The sequence below is a fragment of the Myodes glareolus genome, chromosome 26 (genome assembly GCF_982192425.1).
Source record: "Myodes glareolus chromosome 26, mMyoGla1.1, whole genome shotgun sequence".
NCBI lineage: Eukaryota > Metazoa > Chordata > Mammalia > Rodentia > Cricetidae > Myodes > Myodes glareolus.
In genome coordinates, this window is record NC_142051.1 from 22,042,969 (window position 1) to 22,063,824 (window position 20,856).

Sequence of the window (20,856 nt, forward strand, 5' to 3'; positions counted from 1 at the left end):
TCGTTTGAAGGCTTTCAGATAGTTAAATTAAAATGTTTAATCATTGAAATAATGAATAAAATCTTTATCGTTTGCATTTTAGATGTGTGTATTATTTAGAAAGGAAAGTAATTCTGGCAAATACATGATCTTATCCTCTTTACTAGACCTTCCATTGACTGAGTTGTCTTATGATCGATTACCTCTGTATTTCAAAAATATTTTTTCTTCAATAAATAATTTCCCATTTGTATTCTGATTAATCATTTTCAAGTTTATGGTGGCATTCTAGAAGCATTTGAATGACATGAAAATTTTCTATGAATTGCAAATGGATAAGCTTTGTGTCTAGATATCCATGCCTCAATGCATAGAAATAGTTATATATTTCAAATGATTGATGACAATGTGAAGTTAGATTTTTTTTTCCTTGCTAGTAAAAATCAAGTTTCAAACTAGAGTAACCTATGACTATAATGAGTTTGTGGGAGGAAAAAAGTCTTCTCAGGCTTCACACTGAGAATTCCATTAGCTGCGTTTTGAGGTTGTTGCATGCACAGATTCACAGATCCTGTGCAATGCTCTTATCTCTTATTGCCCCAAACCACTCAGTGACATAAACTTTGAATGGGTGGCCTAAAACCATAGCCTTTTATTGGAGAGCCTTAAAAGTCTGGGGACAAAGGTTACAGTGTCAGTTAATGGTGATGTCTTCAAATCTGTGAGCTTATTTCTCCAGAGTAAATGTTTTGCTCCGGGAACTTCTAGAAATAATGGGCTGCTCAGAGCCAGTGAACTCTCCACATAACATGTTCCTGTGCTGCCTGTGCTGAGACTGAACAGGCCAGTGCTGTGCTTTTGGAGATAATTAACAATGTTGTGTCAAAACACATGCAGCCTATTTCACAAAGCAAAAAAGGTAATAGCATAACATTTTTATTTATTAAGTTAAATCAGCAATAATAATTGGACTCAGTTTACAGTGTTCTTTAATATGAAATGGTTTATTTCATAGTATCTGAATTTCAATCAATAAGGGACATTTTAACCAGGCGTTGGTGGTGCATGACTTTAATCCCAGCACTTGGGAAGCAGAAGTAGGCAGATCTCTGTGAGTTCGAGGTCAGCCTAGTCTATAAGAGCTAGTTCCAGGACAGGCACCAAAGCTACAGAGAAATCTTGTCTCAACCCCCTCCCCTGCCCAAAAATAAGGGACATTGTAGTGGTAGCCAACAATCTCTATAATTCCCCTGAGTGAAAGCTCAGAGTAAAAATTTCAAATCTCCAATCATTTAAATTATTCTCATTTCCTATTTACTGAATTTTCACTATATTTGTTTGATAATTGTACATATCAATTTGAACAAAAATTAATTTTGTCAGCTAATCCCCTTGTTAATTTAGTAGTAATCCCATTTTTTTTTTAAAAAAAAAGTGTTCTTAAAATCACCTGAACTCTGCATCTCATGTGTTTAGACTGAGAGTGTTCAAAGAGTCCTTCTAGAGCTGACTAAAGGGGAGTCGGTTAGTGCCTCCCGGGGAAAAAAATAAATCCAGTGCAAAGCATGCGAGATGAAGGGAAACTTGTGGAGAAATGATGTTAAAATACCCAGAGGTGAGAGCAGAGAGGGAATTGCATGTGACCTTGCATTATCCATCCAACTGGAGCTGCACCGCAAAAAGATCACCAAGAGTTCCCACTGGATACAGCCCTATCATATTACCTATTAGGGAGCTGGTGGACTTTCTACTTACATTGCCCTTGCGAGAACACCTCTGGAATATTAAATCCAGTCTTGCGCAACTCCACGGCAAAAGAGGAGGAAGACTGAAGGCGGTTTTTACGAAAAACAGCACTCTGTAGGAAATAATAGAGGATCACCGGGCAGAAAGGGAACTGGAAAGGTCGCTTAATCTCCCGGCCTGCCTCTAGACATGATTGCTTTAAACCACAATGTGAGAAAAGGAATTGTAAGGCATTTCTGCCGTGCTACTGGGGTGGTGTTTGTGTGTGTGTGTGTGTGTGTGTGTGTGTGTGTGTGTGTGTGTGTGTTATGTGTGACTTGTGTGTGTGGTGTGTATTGTAGTTTTGGGATACAGGGTCTCTTTTCTCCAGGATTCCCTTGAACTAACCACACAGCTGAGGATGTCCTCTTCCATTAGAATGCTATAATATCTAACTTGTACCATCATGCCTAGTTTTATACAGTGCTAGGGAATAAACCAAGGGCTTAAGTGGGTGCTAAACAATAATGAACCAGCTAAGCTACATTCCTAGCCCTCACATACATATTTGGGTATTTATCCTAAAGATAAATAAATGCTCACAATATCATGGTACTTTTTATAAATATAAATAAATCCTTGTATAATAATTATAACTTGAATGAAAATATGTATCACCCCAGCTTTCCAGAACCTTCCCTCTGTTCTCTGGAAGTAATGATCCTCTTCTCCCGTGTCCCATGGCACACATTAAAGATAACTATTGTTCTTTTTTCTACACCTGTTTGCTTTCTCTAGTTTGAAAAATTTATTAATGAAATCATTTGTTGGCCTTTTAGGGAGAGTTTTTCTTCAACATTTTATAATTTGTCATAGAATGAAAGAGTTTAATTGAGCTCACTGTTCGTTGTGATTCTATCATCGATATTGTGATCCAATTTCCTCATTTGACTACATAGAGACATTTTCCCCACTTCGCTTTTTAACAATAGCGTCGTTTTGAGTCTTCTTCCAAGCACTTAAAAACGTGAAGATTGTTCTTATTTGGGGAAATATCTCCAGCGGTGTTGCTAGAGCATAGTGTACATGGTTGTCTCTAGAGAACCAGCTCCCTTTATTAGTTCCTCTATTCCCAGGTGTCAGTGTCGGAGGGGAAGAAATTTTGTTGATTCATAGCCTGACCAATTTCCAACAGGCCTAGAATGTTCTTTGCATTGAAGTTCTAACTTGCATTTTCTTGATGACTAAGAAAGTTGAGTGCCCTTTCACATATACTGATTGGATGTTTAGACATCCCTTTCTTTTTTCTTTTTTCTTTTTTTGCTGAAATGCTGTTTCCCGACTAAACTATCTCTAAATGCCCATTAAGAAAGTCATAGCCGTTTCTGTGTGAGTATTTCAGATGAGTCCATCTTTGATAGGAAGCATCAGAGATGATTTGAGGTCACTTCCTTATGCACTGTTCCCTGGCTAAAGAAATTAAACGGAGACTTCTTCGAGGATAAACTCACGGGGAAGGTCTGAAATTGATGTATATGACTGCTGACCACAGTCTACTGGTTAAAAGTTAATTAGCTACAGGAGTGTCATTAGCTATTGGAAACGGCCTCGCTGCTGATAAATGAGGAAGTAGAAAAGAGAGGTCTTGTTTAATATCCAGTCACGCCAAAAATTCTTCTACAGAAATGAGTTTTAAACACAAATCATCTCAGTGTCCTAATGAAATCTGCCCGCCATGCTGATACATACTTAGACCCTGTCTCTAGTGGAATCTACAATGGTAACATTCCTTTTTACGTTTGATTACATGTGAATATTTTTAATCAGTACCTTCCACCTAACTTTTTGTTAAATTAAATTCATTTAATGTAAGTTCTTGTCGTATTGATTTCTCAGTGTCTCACACAATTTCGGAGTTCAGAAAGACCACAGAGGTCATCTGCTCCAATACTTATCCAAAGCATAAATTCCCTCCAGCTGGTTAAACTCATTTTTAATTCCAAAGCTATTCTCCAAGCTTCTAGTCATTTCATCAGCAAACTTAATTAACAGAGACTCTAGTCAATCTATTGACTCATGAGGCCAACTTAACAAAATTAATAAATACATAATTTGGCTGACTGCACATGAGGTGAAAGACGTGGGGGTAATGCACATTACCTCCATGTCTGTAATTCCTACTGTAATATTAACAAGCTATATTAGATAAGCCTAAATTCGCTTTTCTGTCAGAAAGGATATTACAATCACATGCTCCTGAGAGGTGAAAAATAAAGTCCTGTGCTTGTACATTAAAATGTGCTAGGTGGATGGATTAACACCTCACACGAAAGACGGGAACAAAGAGACAGTTAGTGCAATAATATTGAGTGTTTCCTTACTTGTGTATGAGTTGTCGAAAAAACTATGGCAACTGTATCCAGCCCATCTTTGTGATATAGTTCCTATAAACTGCACCTCATAAAAGGCCTTCTCTAAGCTTGAGCGGTTCTCAGACATTTGGTTCTTACACATTTGACTCATAGTCATGTCTCAGTTAAGAGACAGGGAAAAACTATGTGGTATGCAAAGTTTGAAATTTAAATATAGCAACAAAGATACCATTAAAAATATTTGGTCTGCATTCGTCAGTAAAATGAATAAATTTCTCCTGGTGAATATATTTTTTTTATCATTACCACAATGGCAATTTAATAGATTGTGCCATATCTACCGAAGATTTGCTGGAGATCAGTAGTACATGAAGACTTAGTTCTTAAGAGAGAAAACAATAATAACCCATCATAATTAATTACTTTTTTTGCAAATTATCACTCTGTATTGTGAATTATAATTATGATAGAAACTCACCAGCTCCTAAATTTTGTGTTGCTTAAGTGAGTTTTCAGTGGCTTCCAAAATGGCATTTGCAGAAGCAGGAGAGCATTTAACTTTAATTAGCCGAGTAAAAAAGTTGGCAAGATCAACTTTCATTTATAAAAGTTGTAGTTGATTTAAAATATTAGTTGGATTTTTAATATTTTAAGTTCAGCTTATAAATATTATCTGATTGTATATTAAACAAAACCATTCATTTGGATGCAAATTTTGATTAGCATTTGTTCCCTGTCACAGACTCGATAAATTAAATGCCTTTAAATATATTGAACTGAAGTCAAGTTCCTTCTCTGTATATTTAACTTATCTAGGAGACAAACCAAATACGTTTTATTGAGTTCAGAAGCCTCTGCATAAGAATGGCTGTTAAGACTACATTCTTAGGTGAATACGTTTGTCAAGTTCGTACTATAATAACAAATTATTTGAGATAATTTACAATGAAGAACGGTTCATTTTGATGTTTTGTGTATGTGTGTGTGTGTGTGTGTGTTTTCTGATAGATTTGAGATAGTCTCTGCTCTAGCCCAGGCTGGCCTATAATTCTCTATAAAGCCAAATATGACCTTGAACGCCTGATTTTCCTTTTGGGACTAGAGGCACGTACTGTCATGTCTGGTCTATGCCATGCTGGTAGTCAAACCAAGGGCTTCCCCAGGGTTTCTTGCTTCAGGCCTTTGATTGCAGTACTCTAGAAGCAGAAGCAGGTGAATCTCTCTCAGTAGAAGGCTATTCTGGTCAGTAGAAGGCTATTCTGGTCCCATGGCCAAGTTCTAAGCCAACCAAGGCTATATAGATAAAATGTTTCTCAAAACTCAAGATGAACAAATAAATAAATCCAGACTGTATGTCCTATAAATAGAATTTTTGGGGAGATAGAGGATGGCCCCACAATTAGGAGCACTAACTTACTTTCTTGAGGACCCAGCTTTGATTCCCATCTCTCAAATGACTGCCTTTCCCGTTCTAGAGCTCCTCTTCCTCATCATGTTGTATCTTCCTGGTTTCTGTGGTTACTCTATAGTAGATGCTCGTGTCTATGGAACCAGAGCTAAGAGTCACTAAAGAGAGAACATGTAATGTTTCTGTTTCTGGGTCTGCATCACCTCACTCAGTGTATAGTATGTTCTAGTTCTTTCCATTTGCTTCCAACTTTCATGATTTTAATTTTCCTTACAACTGAATAAAACAGTATTGTATATAGATACCCCATTTTCATTATCCACTCATCAGTTAAATGGCATTTAGGTTGTTTCTATTTTCTAGCTATTGTGAAAAGGGCAGCAATGAACATGTTGAGCAAGTATCTGTGCAGTAGAATGTCGAACAAGTCCTTTGGGCATGTGCTAAGCTGCGATACAACTGGGTCATAAGGTATATTTTTAGCTTTGGATAATTCCCCACCCTGATTTCTACTGTGGCTTCATCAGTTTGCAATCCCACCCACGGTGAATGAGAAACCCTTTTTCCCTGCAACCTCACTGGCTTTGCTGTCAATTGTTTTTTTCTTGACCTTAGCCATTCTGACTGGTATGAGATGAAATCCCCAAGCTTTCTCCATTTACATTCTCCTAATTGCGAAGGATGTTGAACATCCTCTGAGATATTCCTTTTGTCATTTTTATGTCTTCTTTTGAGAACAGTCTGCTAAGATACATTTGCTCGTTTTCAAAAATGGTGGTTTTTGTTTGATGCTTTGTTTTTGTGTTTTGAGCTCTGTATATAGTCTGCATACTATTTCTCTACCACATGTAAAGCTGTCGAAGATGCTCTGCCACCCTTTTGGATTCCTCATAAGGGCTGAAAAATGCATTGATCTATGTATATAACATAAGTCATTAGTTACTATGTTCATTGAACATAGTTCTTATCTAGGGCCTATGACCAACCTAGCTAGAACTTGTTGGCCTTTTAGCAGTGCCAAGAATAGGTTCCATCTCAGGCCTTAGATCCAATCAGAAATTATTGATTACTCCAATAACATTTGTGCCATTAGTACAAAAGTGGACTTATCTTGTTAGACTATTCATGGCTCACTATTTCAGAGTTCACATTTGGATGAGATTGATGATAGCTTTTCTCCTCTGGTATCATGCATAGCATCTCCCAACACTATGAAAACTAGTCAGTCAGTATGGAGGATCCAGTTAAGTACCAGCTTGGTTTCTACATGTTCTGCAGCACAAGTATATGAACAGTGGCTTCAGTGATAAGGATTTCCTGATGAGTTCTGAAGGATAGCCAAGAGCATTGTCAGAACCTTGATATATCTGGGGACTATGGAGTAACACTGGCCCAACAGCTGAAGTTCTGGTACTGGGTTTTTTTGTTTGCTAGCATGTGGTTCCTAGTAGGTATATTGTCATCCCATTATAGGGTAACTCAGTTTTAACTTTTTTTATTTATGTATATGCACATATTTTAGGAAGTTTCCATATGGTTTTTTTTTTCCAAAAAGACTCTTGAATGTTAGTTAACCCACATCATAATTCCTTTTTTCTGATTTCCTGTTTTCCAATAAATGTAATCCTCCCAGCTTGGTCTTTTCTACCAATGTGTCAAGTAAATTTTGATTAAGTGTTAAATACTGTTTATATGATATACAATTTGAGTCTATTGAAGATGCCATCATTTTTTTCAGGGGGTGATTTTTGCCTCTTAGAAGAATTAGAACCATTTACTTTTACATACAATAGGTTGACTTTTTGTTTTTGTATTTTATATAGGAATGCTTTGTCTGATTGCAGGCCTGCACATTAGAAGAGGGCCTCAAATCCCATTATTGATGGTTGTAACCCACCACGTGGTTGCTGGGAATTGGACTCAAGACCTCTTGAAGAGTAGAGTAGCCAGCGCTCTAAACTGCTGAGCTATTTTTATAGTCTTCATACAGTCTTCAGAGGTTGACCCTTTGGGATAGGTAGGTCCCTGTCACAATGAACACTATTTCTATTTCTTTTCTTGAAGACTTATTCTTCTCTCATATATTACATCCAACAACAGTTTCTCCTCCCCCCATTCCTACCAGCCCATCCCCTACCTCCTCTCCCAGATCAATGCCTCTGTTTGTTTCCCTTCAAAAAAACAAAAACAAAACAAAAAACAAACAAAGGCAGGCCTCCCAGGGATAGCCACTGAATGTGGACTAGCAAGCTACAATAAGACAGAGCGCAAACAAATCAAGGTTGAATGAGGAAACCCAGTAGAAGGAAAAAGGTCCCAACTGTAGGCAAAAAAAAAAACAAACACCCTGAATTTTGACTGTTGAGAATCCCACAAGAACACCAAACAACACAACCATAAGTTAAATGCAGAAGGCCTGAGACCCATACGGAGTCCGTGTTTGTTGTTTCAGTCATTGTGAGCCCCTATGAGTTCTGCTTAGTTAATTCTGTGGACCGTGTTTTTCTGCTGTCTTCAACCCTTCTGGCTTCTACAGTCCTTCACTTCCCTCTTTGGGGCTTCCATGCCGCGCCTGGTATTTGATTGTGGATTTCTGAAACTGCTCTCATTGGTTGCTGGATGTTGTCTGTCTGATGACAATTGGGCTAGGCACCAAGATCGATGGATGTAGCAGGATATCATTAGGAATCATTTTTTTTCCCAGTCCAGTTTGGTTCTATTCTGAGCTGCCCTGCTTCTGCAATTTCTAGTTCTCCTATGAATTTTCTGGTGTAGTCATTGAAGCATCTCAATTGAAAATTTGGAGCTCTTGCCTCCTCTTGCATATTTTTCTTTCTCTGTTGCTCCTTCAAACTGATAAAGTCCATATAGTGGTTCATCTCTCACTAATAATCTAGCAAATACTGCAAGGACAAAAAGATGGACAAAAAGATGTACCAATTGTTACAATAAGCTGCTGTATCTTACTTTGAAATCTTGGCTATATGTTTGCCTGTTCACTAACTATATACATACATGCATCATATAATATCTTTTAACATTTCTATTTGATGAAAAAGTTGTTTTCATAAAAACTATCTCATTATAACCAGACTTAAAAGTAATACTCTTTACTCTTCAGTTGTAGAAACTTTTAAGGAGTATTTCTATAAGACAGTCAACATGAGTAACTAAAAGATCTTAGGCATTCTTAGTAGTTTCATTTCTCAAGAAAAGATCAAAATTTCTTAATGTATTTACATGTGTTACATTAAGTTTTCTGACAATTCTGGGCATGTCTCTTCTGTTACCATCTGAACCTGCTCATCAACTGGTACAAAGCTCTTGTTTTCTCAACATAACAAAATCATGTCAAAGGTGATAATGACTTTAAGACACAAGATGTTATATAAATCAAAGTAAAGGAAAATGTTATCTGTTATAATTTCAGATAGGTAAATTCTTATTTTTTAAAAATGACAATGATTATGAATAAGAATGTAGCTCACTCTTAGAGTGTTTAGTATGAGTAAGGTTCTTAACAGCATACACACAAAATACCAATATTTAATAATATAAAAGTACATGAAATATGAAACTATGTGGAATAAAATTCCATGTTTTTTTGAAATTATATTGGATGTCTCAAATCTTTTGTGTATACGTCTTCTGGAATAGACAAAGCTATTGCTCTTTTAAGGCAAAATAGTTGTGATCACTCATATGAGACCTTCAGGAGACATAGGGTCATTAATAGTCCTCTGTAGAGTAAGGAAGAAGGATCTGAAGACATCATGAGGCTTTCAGATGAGTATCATGAGAACCTTCCCTCTGAAAATGTCCAGTTGTCACTAGAAAATATAGGAATGTTTGTTGGGAATAAGGGCTTTTGGCAGTACAAGGGGATGGACTTTTTCATGGTGTGACTGCCTAAGATTTATCAGAGAATTCCCAAGTGTTGTGATAACCCGTGAGTTGACAATGCTCTTGCAACTAACCCACAATAAATCCATATGTTTACCAACTGGACTTGGGCATAATTCTTTATTTGGTTTCCTGGTACCCTCCCTATCAACAGTGCGGAGACATTTCTTTCTGTATTCCCAGGTAAAGTCCTGTAACATCAAATGTCAGGAAAGAGAACATTTCTGTACCATAATTAACCAATAAATGTATGCCCTTAATTTAGTCATATTTATGGAGCTATTAGACATACTGAAAAATATGCCAATTCAGAAATTAATTTTTTAGGTAGTATAAAATCATTGTGCTTTGTAGCACATTCATGCATGCATATTGTTTAGCTATGCACAAGATATGCCCAAAGTTTATCTGTAACGTATGAATAATTATGAGGAATGGGTAAATCTGGCATATTATATAAATTCTTCAAAATAGTAGTCTTTCAGAGTCTACTGAATGCTGACTCGTTAAAGTTGTTTTTATGACACAAGGAAATTTGTGTGAATTAGGAGAGGACATAGATTTTAAAGTTTCATTCATCTAACAAATATTTACCATGCCCATGTCAATCAGCAAAGTAAATACTCTCGTTAGAGATCATACTACACTACCTAACATTGATGGTATGTAAATCGTAATTCTTGCTTTCCGGGCATTTCCACATCCTAAGGAAGGAACCACAGAGCAAATGTGCTATTGCAAAGTAATAAAGTGAATGGTAAAAAAACAAGAAGATTACTATGTTGAAGGTATATTGGTTCGCTCTTGGAGATAAATGCCCCTTGATGATGGAGTTTAGCTTATCTAGGAGCAGTAGTTTTACCAAATCAGATATAAGTTTGCTCATAATTTTCCAGTCATCTTCAGTTTCATCAAAATGCTGCTGATTTCCAATGTGTTTTATGTGTATTAGCTAACTCTGTGTTCTCTATCACAATGCAATAAAACACCTCCCTCCTTCAAGTGCTGCTCAACAGAGGAGGAAATAGGAGTTGAAAGCTTGAAGAATTTGCTGACAGTCACATAATCGGAGAAGGAGACAGATGGGACTGAGTAGGTAAAGCAAGAGAGAGGATCGGACACCTAGGTTTTGAGTGAGCTCTTGCTACTCAAGGAGAAGCTACTAAATCAAGACATCAACATCACCTGGAAATGTGGGAAATCTCAGGATCTGTCTATCCAGACTTGATTGTTAGCATAGTCTTGTAATTGATAGGTACAGGTAAGTATAGTCATTCCTGCACATTGTTGATGCATCCAAAGTGTTTGGGGGAGACTGATTCTGGATCAAAAGTCTAGACAAAATAGTTTCTGTTCTCTGATCTTGCTTGTAGGGTTTCACTCATGGGTATCAGAGACCAGCATGTATATAGTATCACTTAATCCAGATGAAAAGGAGACAATTCACTTTGTATTTTGTCTGCATGGCAGAGGGCTTGTTATGTGTTATCCTTTCAAATAGATGCATGAAAACCGGATGCTGATCCGTCGACAAACGATGCACCATGGGGACATAATACAGCTATGGTTCCTAGTGATGTGTCACTGGGTCGTGGCAAGGTCTTTCAGATAGTACATGCACACTGTCACAAAGCAATGCCTGAGAATAGAACTTTATTTTTAGTTCTTTCCCGGTCTTCTGACCAACCAGAGGCAAGCATACTCTATGGTTATATTCTTGATTTCTTTAACTCTTTCCATCACTCCATTTAAAAAAAAAAAAACAGCTTTGTGGTCGTCAATAGTAACCAAATTTTACTATTGTTTTGATTGCGTTGTATTTTAAATTGTTTCCATTTATACAGTGTGATAAATTATTGCTGGGTGGTGGTGACACATGCATTTAATTCCAGTACTCAGAGGTAAAAGCAGGCAGATCTATGAGTTTGAGTTCAGCCTGGGCTGCATAGCAAATTCCTTTCCAGGACAGCCAGGGCTATACAGAGAAATTCTGTCTTGAAAAATCAAAACCAAACCAAACTAAAACAAAAAACAAACAAACACATAAGCAAAAAAAAGAACAAAAAAGATTTGTTTTTTAAATTTTAATTAATTTATTTATTTATTAAAAATTTCCACCTCTTCCCCACCACCCTTTTCCCTCCCTCCTTCCCCTCCCTCTATCTTAAGAACAGTCAGGATTCTCAGCCCTGTGGGAAGTCCAAGGTCCTCCCCACTCCATACAGGTCTATAAAGGTGAGCATCCAAACAAAGAACCTTCATCTGGCGATGGATGGAGATAGAGACAGAGACCCACATTGGAGCACTGGACTTAGCTCCCTAGGTCCAAATGAGGAGCAGAAAGAGGGAGAACGTGAGCAAGGAAGTCAGGATCACGAGGGGTGCGTCCACGCACTGAGACGGTGGGACTGATCTAATGGGAGCTCACCAAGGCCAGCTGGACTGGGACTGATGGAGCATGTGATCAAAATGGACACTCTGAACGTGGCTGGCAATGAAGGCTGACTGAGAAGCCAAGGACAATGGCACTGGGTTTTTATTCTACTGCATGGACTGACTTTGTGGGAGCCTGGTTTGTTCGGATGAATAAAGATTTATTAATCTTGTTCTTTGACAATTCCATACAAGCATATAATGCATTCTGATAATTTTTACCCCAAACCTCCTTTTATTTTCCTTCTTTTCTACAAGCATGTTTTTTTTTTTTCCCTGTTCTATGACTCAGTGAATTTAGCAGGACCATCTGTTTGACCATGGGTGTGGAACTATCCATTGCAGCCTGGTGAGCTCACCAGTGGGTAGGTACATCATTAAACACAATGGTGAACAATCCTTTGCAATATAATGCATCAGTAGTTAAAAGTTTAGCGTGGATTAGTAGTGCCCCACAAGCTCCTACCCTGTCCATGCTTCACAGTTCAGACTCAATTTTGTGCTGCCCAGTGTAGGCTGCTGTAGCTGCTGTGAGATCTGAATTGCATGGTGGTGTCACGCCCAGCAGGTAGACATTTGCAATCCTTCCTCCTATTTAGGCTCTAACATTCTTTCTGTTTCCTCTTCTGTGACTGTCTCTTAGCCTTACTGGCATGGTATAATACATCTGGATTTGGGCTGGGCACCTCCTGTCACATTCTTATCCTTTATATTAGAAGTAAAAAAAAAAGGGTATTTAAGTAAAGGAACCAATAAAATAATAGTATAATTAATTGATACATAGACATAGAAAAAAATCTGTGAGAGATACATGCTAATGCTGAGGAGTAGCACCATGGATTTACCAAATGATCAATTTTAAAGAACATAGAAAGCTAAGTACATAAATGCACTACAGAATTGTGCCAAGATTTAATCACATTTAAGAAACTTTATCAATGTACAGTGTCTTTGACTCTACCATGCTTACAGGAAGCTATTAGTTAGCTGAGCTGAATGCCCTTCCAAGAGGGTACAAGGACTGGGTCATTTTATGACTCACCCTTCTTTCCTCTAGCCACGGAGACACCTGGCAAGAAGGGGAACACGATGCAGTAGTTAGAGATGAAGACATATATTTCCTTCTGACAGGAGCATGGGGTTTTTTCCTCTCTGGATGTCGAAAGACAGCCACTTCTGCCTGCTCAGGATCTCCTCCAACACTTCTGTGACCTTGTCCCTTTTTCAAAAAGCACTAGCAAATTTCAAAATGAAAACAGAAGTACAGGGCGCATTAGCTGAAGATATTTATTATAGAAGAGTTGCTCTACAATTATACTTGACATATACAGGTATCAACATTTTAAGCCAAACATACTATCTCTGTGTGAGCATCAAGAAGAGTAATGGGGGACGATTGTTTATAATCCTTTGACTTTGTTTTAATGCAAAGCACATCTAAAGAACCAGGAACTCCTTCTTAGTGCCGAGAAGATCTGTAAATCACTTTAGTTTTTAAATGCTGAAGAAAAGAAAAGATTATCTCTAAGTGCTTCAAATCCCAGCAGTGCTTTTAATGAACCAAGTTTGTTTTTAATCAATACTTAAGCTACTGAGGTTTTGATTTTTTTTTCCTTCTGGTGTTACTTTTAGATTTCTGAGCTTTCAAAGAGATAATAGAGTATGTCATGCTTGGCAAAAAAGGAACTGACTTTGATGCCACAAATCAATAGGAAGTATTGTTCAGCTAAGTATGACAGATAAAAGTGAAAACACACGCCACTTTCCCATCTTATAAAAATCATCACTCTGAGGTGTCCTCTGCAGGTGGACACAAGACACCTAGCCTGTAAGCCTGGAGCTTGGAGATGTTTCCAGAAATCTTTTCAGGATAATGTGAGTTGAATATAATACATTTCAGATCATTAAACCTGTCTTTAACTGTTAATCTCTTTTATTTGTTGATTTTATTGGGTACAAAGAGCTTTTGCCTCCCTTTATATTATTTAAATCACATAACAATCCTGACAAACAAAGTGTTTTTTTTTAAAAAAATACTCATTCTACAGATAATAAATAAAATTGGAAACTCAAAAATGTTGGCCAATGAGCACAAGGTCAGGCAGAACAGTGGCCCATAACACTGGAGTTATAAGTGGTTGTGAACCCCCCCCCCCGCCCCGGGTTGTGGTTCTGGGACCCTAACTTTTGTCCTCTGCAACAGCCGTCTATGCTCTTCAATGCTCTGCTACCTCTTCAGCCCCAAAGTTGATTTTAATATGCATTTAACTCGGCGCAAATTAGGTCCTTTAACATTTTTGTCATCAATAGTAATTTCTTCAACTAATACTTATTGTGTGATGACTGCATAGCAGTTATAGGTGCACCTTTGAGACCATGGAACAGATGAAGCCCACAGCGATCTCTGAGTTTGAGAAATTTGCAGCCTAATAGATTAACCCATAATATTCATAGCTGGGCTTCCAATTCAATGATTTGGCATTGTATGTTCATTGTTAAAGTAAACAAACTTGATACAACAATTCTGCCTTTAACAATTTATCATAAAAGCCATCAACCATATACAGAAGGCCATACACTCAATGTCTTGAAACTTTTAGAGCAACAAAAATAGTAAATACCATATGTACATTAGTATCAAATTAAGTATGTTGTATATAACTATATAAAATAATACGATTCAACTACTATAAATATGTAGAATATTAATTATGGGCATGTAAAGATACATGTACATTTTTCTTTTAAATATTAGATAATTTATCCATTTTGTATGTGCATGTATGTATTTGGACATGTTCTTGTGTGTGCAGGCAGGTGTGCAGGTGAAGGCCAGAGATCAAGTTTGGGTGTCTTTCTCAGTTGCTCTCCTCCTTGCTTTTTGGGACTTGGTCTCACTAAATGGAGTTCTGATGGTGTAAAATGACTGGTCAGCAAATCCAAATATCCTCACATCCCTGCTGGTACAACATTGACATTAGGGGAGGTCAATTTTTTTTTTGTGATTTTTTTTGTGAATAACGGGAATCTCACCTCAGACCCGCACACTTTTTAGGGAGCAACTGAGATGTTTCCCAAGTTCCAAGAACTTTTATTAATATTTAATTTGGTGTGCCTGTGTGTATGGTGTGTGTACGCATGTGTATGCCGATGTGTGCATCTATGTGCAGTCAGGGAGAGGGCAGAGGAAGGCATCTGGAGTCTTCCTGTATCATTTCTACTTTATTTTTTTGAGACAAGGTTTTTCACCAAACCTGAAATCTTTCCTTTGGCTGACCAGAGCATCCATGTTACTTTTGGGTCTCACCCCTAATACTGTTATTATAGGCACATACAACCATGCCTGGATTTATGAGTGTACTTAGGGTTTGAACCCAAGTCCTTTTGCTTCCTCAGTAAATGTTTATCACCACTAAGGCATCTCTCCAGGCAAAGAACTTATCTTGTATTGATTAGACTCACCTAACATATTAGTCTATAAGTTTTGATGGTAACTGTCTGAAAAATATTAATAAACTACTGGCTGTTTGGTGGAGATTAGATTTTACCTTTTGCTTTTTATATTTGTTGTATTGACTTTGTGATAATTGATTTGTATTTTATGCCTATGGAGACCATTTTACATCAAAATTGATCATTAGAGATTGTTTAAGCAAATCCACAGTTGTGGTGAAGCATGTTGTTGGAGAAATTTGGGGATATATCATCATGAGCAGGACCTCTGATTTCCTAGATGAGAAAGAAGCTGCTCTATTTGGAGTCTGGTTGCAGAATTATTTTTTTTTAGACATTTATGTTGTTATCATTGTTTCTCTTCATCTTGGTTTTCCCACAGACCAAATTCTATTCTCCTCTGATAGTTAGTTTATGATAAATAAGATTTAAAAAAAAATAGCAGCTTCACCTTCTCCCACCACAGATTCACACTAAGGCTGCTAGGAAATCTTTGGACTTTGAGCTTATGGTAGTTTATGCTTCTTTGCAGTTGGACTCTTTCAGCATCCAGGCAATTATTCTCAAATTTGAGAAAGATACAGTTTCTTTCTGACTTTGGAGGCCCGATTTTAACTTAGACAACAAAAACAAGTAACTTATTTTGCCTGTCCAAGGCAAAAATAGAAGGGAAGACATTTGTTTATGTAATGTCTTGGCCCATGTTTTTCATGTTGCCTGAAAATTTTATCCTCTTCTCGAGAATCTAGTGCAGGAAAGAAAGATGAAATTCTGTTCTGTGGAAACATCAGCAGATTCTCATGTGTGGTCGTTCCCCTGTCAAAGGTGAAGACTGCACCATTCCCTTTGTAAGTAAGAAAATGCCTCTCACTGACCTGATAAAATAAATCACTAAAGATTGTCTATTATATCCAGACCCAGGACTGAGAATGGGGGACATAAAAAAATTGGGGATAATCATAAATTTGATCTTTTCATTTCGGAACTCTGCGATTAAGGAGAAGCATGATATTGGTAATGAGAAAAAAAAATGTCTGAATTAGGAGGTCACTTTCATGGCATGTTGACTTCATCTGGAGTATTTCTGTGTGATTTGTTGATTTGATTAGGTGTTTGATTGGTCAACTGATTCTTTTTTTTAAAGATAGTTCTCATATAGCCCAGTCAGGCTTCTAACTTGTGAATTAACTGAAGATGATCTTAAATTCTTAATCCTCCTGCTTCTACCTCCCCAGTGGATTTGCAGGATTTTACCATCGTGCCCTGATTATGAGTTCTTCAGATTGAACCAAGGGCTTTAGACATGTTGGTACATATTCCAAGAGCTCCATACCTGGCCCTGGAAGATCTCTGTTTGGAGACTGACTCTGGCACTCATTGTGTATGCTTTAAATGGGATTTGGCACTATTCCCTTGCCCTTATCAGCGCTGTTTAATCTGACATACACATATGTTCATTTGGTTTGCAATGATATTGCCAAGTAGTTCTACAAAGAGACGGTGACATTGGCTTGTTGACAGTAACTGTTGTAGCCATCATTAGGAGGAACCTTACAAGGGTCATGGAGACTCATCAGCAAAATACTAAACCCCATCAGTGACATCTGCCATGTGCATCACCATGGAGTTAAGACACCCCAACTTGTCCTTTCTGTAAACACTGCTAACTTACCTTCAGGAAAGAAAAATAAGCCAGTTTTCTTCAGTTTTTTTGTAAGTTACAATCTTCATGGGTAAATGGTAGATGAAAATTTTATTCTCAGGGCAAAGGAACAGTAGACTGTATGTAATGAAAGGATAAGACCTTAACCCCGGATCTTTCTTATCAGGGTGACCTGAGTACAGAGTTACAGTTCTCTGGGATTTTGTTTCTTGGTTGGTAAAATGGGATGCTCCACATCTTTGCTTAGAAGATGGCTCTAATGCTGTCTGCAACCTTTGACCCTGAGAAAAGTACTTGGCTACACATTAGATTTCATTATCAGTAGGAGGTATCAGCATAGTAAGGGAGGCAGATGGTTTTTATCTCAAGGCCACATTTACAAATCCTTGTTATCTTGAATCCAAGTTATATGGATATTGCCACATTAACAACAAAGAACACAAATAGGATGAATACCTTGGTCACTGGAGCTCTTTGAATAAAAGAAAAGTTCTAGAACTGGGTCAGAAACTATCGAGTGTAAGCCTGAAATATGTTGTCATTTCAGAAAGTCCACAACAGACACATGCACAATGCATTAGAGGCATGTCAAAGTAACTCATGCATCAGCTGTAAGAGCTTCCAAGTGCTGTTGATGGACCCATTTCATTAAGTACGATGAGGTTTCCCTTTACACAAAATATAAAATTCATATCTGCATTTCTATATTGATATAAATAGTTAAACAAATGAGCAAATGGAATGGAGTAGACAAATTCTTCATGTAGAAAAATCTTAAATAATGTATGTGTGTGCTGTGCCCTCAAAGACATGAAACAAGCATGTCAGGCCTCTGAGTGTCAATTGAGGTTTCCTTCTAAACTGAACTGGAGAGAAGCAGAGGAGAGAGTGATTTCATAGTCAGAGCAAATGACAGCTCAGTTGGATCAAGACCAGCTGAGGATATGTAGTTTTGAGATAAGAGGGTAGCAATGATCTACCAAGGACTCGGCCTTACCTTTTCTTGCACTACTATAACAGACATTGGACCAGACACATTGAAAAAAATTACTTGTCAGAACTCTTCAAAACCACCAAGAACCTTAAAAAAGAGGTCTGGAAATCTGTCCCAACAAAGAGGGACTTGAAGAGACATGGCAGTTACATGGAATATATGTTACATGATCCTTCAGAAAAAACTAAAGAAGCATGAGCCAACTGTGCTCTTCAGATGATAATAAATATACCACTACTGGTATACTAATTATACAACTGTATCATAATAGTGGAAGATATCAATAGCGAAGCAAGGAGTTTATGAGCCCTCTTTCTGAAATTTTTCTGTGACTTGGAACTGATCAGATAGGCAAATTTATTTGAAGTGGTAGTAATAGGAAGAAACCCCTTGCCATCAGTATTTAAGAGGGCTCTTTACCACTCATTATTTCTCAGGTGGTAAGCTATGTGCTCCTTAGGACTTCTTAGAACAGTGGTTCTCAACTTGTGGGTTACAACCTGCTGGGTTTCAAATGACCCTTTCCTTGGGGCCACCTGAGACCTTTGGAAGTATCAGTTATTTACATTATGATTCATAACAATAGCAAAGATATAGTTATAAAGTAGCAATAAAAATAATTTTATGGTTGAGGGTCACCACATCATGAAGAACTGTATTAAAGGGGTACAGTATTAGGAAGGTTAAGAACCACTGCCTTGGAAAAGCAGTCATAGCCAAGTGTCAAAGTCCTCTATTATCTGGCAATCCGGAGAGGAATTTACTTCCTTTGCTTAGAGATTAGGGAAAAACTAGAAAGAAAACAACTACTTTCAGCTTTTGGACAGACAGAAATTAGTAATGACATTAACCAAATAGTTAAGGATGAAATCATTTCAAACAATGATGTCTGAGACTGACTTCTTCCTTTGGTCCTAAAGAATGGCCTATGTACACAGGAGGGAAGCAGTAATGAGAACTTTGGCAAGTAACTGTTCAAGCAGAATAAGAAAACACATGTAAACAATGCCACAGGATACCCATCTAAATAGTAAAGCCTACCCAGCATATGTTCTACTTTCCTTTACTAAATTCCCAAAATGGAGGAAACCTGCCAGTGGTGCTTGAGTGGGAATGGACCCCATAGGCTAAACTGTTTGAATGTTTGGTCCATAGTTGCTGGAATTGTTTGGGAAGAATCAGGAGGTATAGCTTTGTTGGAGGAGCAGTCTCACTGGAGGTGAGCTTCGAGGTTTCAGAAGCCTACCCATTCCCAGTAGTTCTTTGCTCCTCCCCTACCTTCTGTTTGGGGATCACATGTAATATTTCGACTACTGTTCTAGTGCCATACCTGCCTTCCTGCTGCCATGTTTCCTATCATGATGATCATGGACTCACCCTATGGAAATGTAAGTCAACAAACTTCTCTATAGTTGTATTAGTCATGGTGTATTGACCATAGCAATAGAAAAATAACTATGTCACTACCTAAGCTATTTTTTCCTTTAAGATTTATTTATTTTATGTATATGGTATTCTATCTATCTATATACCTGCATACCAGAAGAGAGCATCAGATCCAATTATAAAAGACTGTGAGACACCATGTGGTTGCTGGGAATTAAACTCAAAACATCTGATAGAGTTGCCAAGGCTTTTAACTGGGGAACCGTCTGTCCAGGCCCCCACCTAAGTTCTTAAGTGAAGAGCTGCAACAACCTCATCATGGTCCAGAAAGTGTAAAAATGGTAGTGACTTTCAAAATAGCAGCTCTGCTGACTTGACCCCATTCATGTGATTGACATCAGTCCTATGGTTGGCATTGATGGGCAGTGAGAGACTAGTACTAAAACAAGGCAACTGAAGACGTTGAAAGTTCGAATCTCAGTCCTCTATTTATAATCAGTAACATCCTAAGGGTCAGAGAAGAGAAAGTCTCTCAAACCATTTCTAGCTTCTCTCAGAGCGAAGATAACAAACACCTTGCTGCCCCTGTGAATATATCAGCAGGACCTTGTCCCTCTAAACTGCAGCCGGTTTTCACCACGGTGACAGTAAAAGTGACTGTTTAGGAGCCAGCACTGACCCAAAGCTCGCTCTGCAGGCACAAGAACAAGAAACCTTTGGAGTTGTGAGCAGCCAACCACCAGGACAGCAGGGGGTTCAATCAGTGACCTAGCCTAGCGGTGCTTTAGCAGATCTTGGCATGGAGGGGGAAGCAAGGCAGACACAGAGATATGGTGTTCAACTTTTTAATAAGTGGTTGAAGCTCCTCTCTCTCTCTCACTGAGAGACCTAGGTGGTTTTTTTGTGTTTTCTCCCTTTAGGTTACAGAGAAAAAGAATGCATTCATAATGGGAGCTTATTATAATGATAGACAGTCAAAAGGGGCATCTGGAGAAGGGAAAAACAGGAAATACCTTGTAGCTGGGTAGCCGGGCTTTCTGTGCACTGAAACATCATCTGGAAGGTGGAGTGTTGCTCTTGGATATTCACTGCTACCTCGGGACTTGGGATTTTAGCTCTGGCATTCTATGCTTTAGATGACTTTTTTTCCCCTCTATGGCTCTTGCAAGCAACAAATTCTTGTCTACTGCTCAGAACTCACGTCTAATGTTTTTCGGAACTTCTGCTTTCTTTCTTGCTGTTGTTGTTTTATCTCTATGATCAGAAACTCTTTGCCTAACTCAGTTAAATTGTGATTAGCTTCTACAACTGTGGGGCCAGTACACAGTAACGCTCCTCTTCTGAAGCTATGCCAGTGGACACAGCCTACAGCGGTAGGAAACCGCACAGTGATGGCTCGTTACGCAAGATGCCACACCAGTGGAAGTTCTTGTCGGTTTCAGTCCCCACGAGAAACATTTAGAGGTAGTTGTGGATGAGGAATTGAAGAAGTCTATTAGGTATAGCCATCTTCAGTTAAGGGGGAGGACAGAAGTCTGAA

The 20,856-nt window shown here is 38.0% G+C and overlaps 1 pseudogene; it reads right to left on the bottom strand.

Moving 5' to 3' along the window:
* Positions 1-706: 706 nt before the first annotated feature.
* The window catches only part of LOC125389699 (centrosomal protein of 70 kDa-like), an 80,969-nt pseudogene continuing 60,819 nt past the window's right edge, over positions 707-20,856 (bottom strand).